This window comes from Panthera tigris, chromosome B1 (assembly GCF_018350195.1).
Source record: "Panthera tigris isolate Pti1 chromosome B1, P.tigris_Pti1_mat1.1, whole genome shotgun sequence".
Taxonomy (NCBI): Eukaryota; Metazoa; Chordata; class Mammalia; order Carnivora; family Felidae; genus Panthera; species Panthera tigris.
The window spans coordinates 27,892,087-27,898,086 of NC_056663.1; the positions used below are offsets into that span (position 1 = coordinate 27,892,087).

The 6,000-nt window shown below is 42.3% G+C and overlaps 1 pseudogene; it reads right to left on the reverse strand.

Moving 5' to 3' along the window:
• Nucleotides 1-4,752: 4,752 nt before the first annotated feature.
• On the reverse strand, nt 4,753-5,529 carry LOC102966610 (annotated as a pseudogene).
• Nucleotides 5,530-6,000: the final 471 nt, after the last annotated feature.

Consider the following 6,000-nt stretch of genomic DNA (forward strand, 5'->3'; position numbering starts at 1 on the left):
AACATATTGAGGATTTTATTGTAATCCTAAGTTTTTTTTTAATAATTCAAATGCGTACATTTGATGGAACATACTTTTTTCTGAGTCAGTAGCTGTTGGTTAATATTAAGACCAAATTAATTAATACCAATTAAGACCAATATTAATACCAAAATATTTCCTATTGAAATTAAATAATTGTATACTAAAAACTATTTTTGAAGTTCTGAAACGGAACAGGTGCACATTAGCCTTTGTTCCAAATTCGAATGGTTAAATTTTGGTAAGAATACTCATGACTCAAGTTAGAAAACTATACTACCACATATGGTGGATTGAAAAAAGGAAAATAACATCACATAAATGCCCTATTTTTGACAACCGATTTATTCATTTTTCCACCCCTGGTGGTCTCAACTTAGGATTTTGTTGATCATGGAAAATTTTTCTAGATGAAAGATAAAAAATTACAAAACTGCCTTTCATGTAGGCTATGCCAGTTTTAAAATATTATCTCTGGACAAGCTCTGACATGCTAATAAATGTCCTCTGTTCCTAACTGTACAGGTAATATGTGAAAGCAACAGTGAGACCTTTCCCAAGGACTCGGTAATAAGATACCCCCAGAGAGTTAAACTAATTAAGTCAGTTTGTGGGAAGGTAAGCCTCTGTTTCCTAGGTACTCTGTGGTTTTTAAGTGATATTATCTCATTTGAGGAAAGAAAATGTGATCATAAATGGTCAATTTGTCAAGAGTTTGGAGAAGCAAAATATGACTGTGTACATACAGTGTTCTCCCTGGAAGGGAGGTACTGAACCCAAGACACGTGAACAGTTTAGTGACCGGAAGTGTTCTCTTGTTCAGCTAGTATCAGTTTATCAAGACTTGCCATGGCTTGAGAAGAACATACCTGAGACTCACAGCTTTGGGCTCTAATTACAAGCTTAACTGAACCATCTTCCGATTTGCTAATATGACCTCCAAGCTATCATTCAAGAAAGGGAAGAACTCTGGCTCAGAGCACCAGAATTCCATTCAACACATAGCAAATTTTTTTTTTTTAAGTTTGTTTATTTTGAGAGAGAGAGTGCACACACAAATGGGGGAAGAGTAGAGAGAGAGGAAAAGAGAATCCCAAGCAGGCTCCTCACTGTCAGCAAAGAGCCCGAGGTGGGGCTCCAATTCACGAACTATGAGATTATGACCTGAGCTGAAATCGAGTCGGATGCTTAACTGAGCCATCCAGGCACCCCTACACGTGGCAAATTTAGAGAAGCTTTCTGATTTATACATTAGTCTCATGTGAATTTAATTTGTATAGTTCGGCCCCCAAGTCTGTCCATTTAGTCTATGAATTCTGAATATTCTGATAAAACACAGTTTCTGATCCTTTAGGACAAAGAACCAAAGCCTGGACAATGTATTACGAAACTTCGCTCTTTGGGGCTTCTCCATAGCCAGGTTGCCACTTTCTCTAATAGTCTCTCTCACTGAGACTGCACTCCAGCTTCATCACAGACATTCTAGGCAATTATGCTAATGGTAGGACAAACCCTGACAAGCTTGTGACAAAAATGGTAGCAATTGGGCAGGGAGAAGAAAGAAACCATTTTATCACAGCATCTTACTGCAATGTGGTGATAGCTCTTGGGTCAAGATGATAGATTTTCACCAGTTGGATAGTATCAGGTCCAGAAAGGGTACTCTACACTGCTCTCTTACTCATCCATGAATACACACTATAATACTTACTTATGCTATGTAGAAAGTTACCTTGAGATGTAACAACTAGATCCGGTGAACATATCTTACATGCTTTCTGCAGGTCAAATCTAGGAGTACTTCAACTGGTGCTTCTGGCTCAGTGTGCCTCATGATGTTTCTCAGCCAGTCAGTCAGACCTGCAGTCATCTGAAGACTTGACTGGGGCTGGATGGCCCACTTACAAGATGGAGCACGTGAGCCTTGCCATAGGGCTGGTGGGTATCCATGAAATGGCAGCCAGCTTCCCTCAGCTTCCTTCAGATCCATGTGAGGAAGGACCTTGTCTCTAGAGCTGCATACCATCCCTTCTACTTAGAAGCAAGTCATTAAGTCCGTCTCTCACTCAATGGAGAGAGGATTAAGATCCACCTTTTGAAGGGAGGAGCATCCAAGAATTCATGTTCGTATTCTAAAACCATACACACATCCCTTTATACCTGGGTTCCTTACTAGTGTGCAGTCAGCATCTCAAGGCTCTCCACATCAGGGAAGATGGGTTCAGGAAGAACTCTTTCTTAATGGGCATGCCTCATGACCTCATCCGAGGTCTTCAGCTTATAAACTTCTCTAAACATCATCTTAGAAATTTAGATTACTCATCCCTAAATATATATTTCATTAACCATAAGTTTAACTTCTCTAGGCCTAGTAGAAATTATTATTAATAAAAATCCTGAAGGGTAAGAATGTTGAGTAAGAGAATGAAAACGATACAAAAACTCTTCTTCTTCTTCCTCCTCCTCCCTCTCGTCCCCCTCCTCCTCCTCTTCTTTTAAATTTTTTAAGTAACCTCTCCACCCAATGTGGGGCTCAAACTCATGTCCCCATGATCAAGAGTCACATGTTATACACACGCTCTACCAACTAAGCCAGCCAGGCATCCTTACAAAAACTATTCTTAACATATACTTAGGCATTAACTTATTAAATGTGTATACAACCGACTACATGACAGGCACTGTTAAAAGCAGTTTACACTTAACTGGTTAGTTACACACTAAGTCATTTAATTCTCTTGACAATCAGGTGGTATTATCACTGTTTTACAGATGTGGAAGTTGAAGCACAGACAGGCTAAGTAACTGTCCAAGGTCACTGAGTAAATGGCATTTGGCTCCAGAGTTCATGATCTTTTTTTTTTTTTTTTTTTAACGTTTATTTATTTTTGAGACAGAGCATGAGTGGGGGAGGGGCAGAGAGAGGGAGACACAGAACCTGAAGCGGGCTCCAGGCTCTGAGCTGTCAGCCCAGAGCCTGACGCCAGGCTCGAACTCACGGACCGCGAGATCGTGATCTGAGCTGAAGTTGGACGCTTAACCGACTGAGCCACCCAGGTGCCCCAAAGTTAATAATCTTAACCCCATTCAATACTGCCTTTTAATTTTTTTTTTTTTTAACGTTTATTTATTTTTGAGACAGGGAGAGACAGAGCATGAACAGGGGAGGGTCAGAGAGAGGGAGACACAGAATCTGAAACAGGCTCCAGGCTCTGAGCTGTCAGCACAGAGCCCAACGCGGGGCTCGAACTCACGGATCGTGAGATCATGACCTGAGCCGAAGTCGGCTGCTTAACTGAGCCACCCAGGCGCCCCAATACTGCCTTTTAGAAGACGTGTTAAACCTTTTTAGAGATTCCATAATTTAGCGGGCTTCCTAATGCTAGTTAGAAAAACAGTTGTAGACTTGCCTTGCTTATTAATTTTTTTTTTTTTAAAGTTCTTCAATAGCATGAGATAAAACAATAGGAAAACTTAAAAAGAATTATTTGGGCTTCCCCCTGAATTCAGTAAAAATTACTAGAAAGGGGGATGCCTGCCTGGTTCAGTCAGTAGAGCATGCAACTCTTGATCTCTGGGTTGTGAGTTCAAGCCCCACATTGGGTGTAAAGATCACTTAAAAATAAAATCTTGGAAAAAAAAAAAAAGAATTACTAAAAGAGGGGTCATCATGTTGAGGCTATAGGACATTCTATCCAAAAACTTTAAATTGGTTCTGCTGATTATTAACCATGGTAGTAAATCATGGTGGTGTTTTTGTTGTTTTTACTAATAAACGTAATATAATTTCATTTTAGATGATTTAGGGGGTGGGAAGGAAATACTTATAATTCTATGGCCCACCCTTAAACACCACTGCTTGAACTCCTTATATCATTTTGGTAGCTAGTTCTCAGTATACAGTCCAACCGTTAATGAAGGTAAATGAAGATCTCTTTCAGATACTTGAATCTTAAAGCTTCATAATCCGCCCTGTAGACCTGCTGTTTTATCACAAGAGGGCACCAGGAAACAGGATAGTTTTGCCCCTAGTGATTAGCAAATAGGTTCCCTTGAAGAATTTTATTTTTTAACGTTTATTTATTTTGAGAGAGGGAGATCAAGCAGGGGAGGGACAGAGAATGGGGGCGGGGGGGGGCAGCGCAGAGGATCCAAAGGCTCCAAGCCGAAAGCAGAGGAGAGGGCCTGATGCAGGGCTCTCGAACTCATGAACCGCAAGATGACCCAAGCTGAAGTCTGACACTTAACTGACTCAACCACCCAGGCGCCCTGAGAATTTTATTATCCTTAGTAATCTGACCCATATTTTTTTTTATTTAAAAAAAATTTTTTTACATTTATTTTTGAGAGAGAGCACAAGCAGGGTAGGGGCAGAGAGAGAGGGAGACACAGAATCGGAAGCAGGCTCCAGGCTCTGAGCTGCTCTGAGCTGTCAGCACAGAGCCTGACACAGGACTCGAACCCCCAAACCATGAGATCATGACCTGAGCCGAAGTTGGACACTCAACCGACTGAACCACCCAGGCGCCCCATAATCTGACCCACTATTAAAGCTACCAATATTTTCTTCCTTCCTTCCTTCCTTCCTTCCTTCCTTCCTTCCTTCCTTCCTTCCTTCCTTCCTCTTCTTTCTTTGTTTCCTTCTTTCTTCCCTACCTCCTTTTTCTTTTCTTTTCTTTATTTTCGTTGTCAAATGATCCTTTATTCAAATATTTTCCTTATTAGTAGTTCTTAACTAGCTGGGCATTCCATTGTACCACTATTGATGTCATCTGTGATGTCATGAGGGTGGTGGCCATCAACATTGCATCCCACAGACTGGGCAGTCTCCAGGATCTCTTTAATGGTTCCAGAGAGTTCTCAGGCTAAGCTAAAGATCCGTGCCACATTTATCAGGCAATATTGACAATCTCATCAAAAGTGAGATTTCTGGGGTGCCGAATGGCTCAGTTGGTTGAGCCTCTGACTCTTGATTTTGGGTGAGGTCACAATCCCAGGGTCATGGGATTGAGCCCCGAGTCAGGCTCTGTGCTGAGCGTGGAGCCTGTTGATGATTTTTTCTCTTTCTCCCTTTCCCTCTGCCTCTGCCTGTGCCTGTGTGTGTGCACACACTGTCTCTCAAAATAAAACAAAATTTAAAAAAATTTTAAAGTGATATTTCTACTGTGCTTACTGTTCTTGTGCTTCTTTCTGTCTGTTGGTGGTTCCTTGAGGACTCTGGTAATCCGGGTGGAGGCAGAAGGTACCACTTCAATCTGGGCCTGTCCTGAATGGTCCGCTTCGCTGTAATCCTCAGACTCTTCCAATCACCAGTTGCCTTGGTGATGTTATCACCAACTTTTTTTGTAGACAAACGCAGGGGGCCAATCTTCGGGGCCAGGACAGATGTGGTGCCAACCTCCTCACCAGTGCACCTCAGGCGTATGGCTTTGATCTCGCCGGGGTCAAATTTAGGCGCCATGTTGCAGGCGGCTGGTGTCAGGTGAACCTGGATTCGGGACGACCGAAGACAGTTGCACCTTGGCCTCTTCTGAGCCGAAAGCCGAAAGCTTGACTTCAATATTTTCTTTCTTTCTTTTTTTTTAAATTTTTGTCTTTTTTTAATGTTTTATTTATTTTTGAGACAGAGAAAGAGCATGAACGGGAGAGGGGCAGAGAGAGAGAGGGAGATACAGAATCCAAAGCAGGCTCCAGGCTCTAGGCTGTCAGCACAGAGCCCGACGCGGGGCTCGAACTCACGGACCGCGAGATCATGACCTGAGCCGAAGTCGGCCGCTTAACCGACTGAGCCACCCAGGCGCCCCTTCAATATTTTCTTAAACATAAACTAGGAACAGTTCCTTTCCTGCCTTTTTCAAAGAGATGTATTTTAATATTTCAGAGCATTCACCATGTTGGACCCGGTGACACCAAACATCTCCAATGGGAGACCCTGGCATTATGCCCTGCTGCAGAGAAGCCTTACTGGCCCTCCTGGCG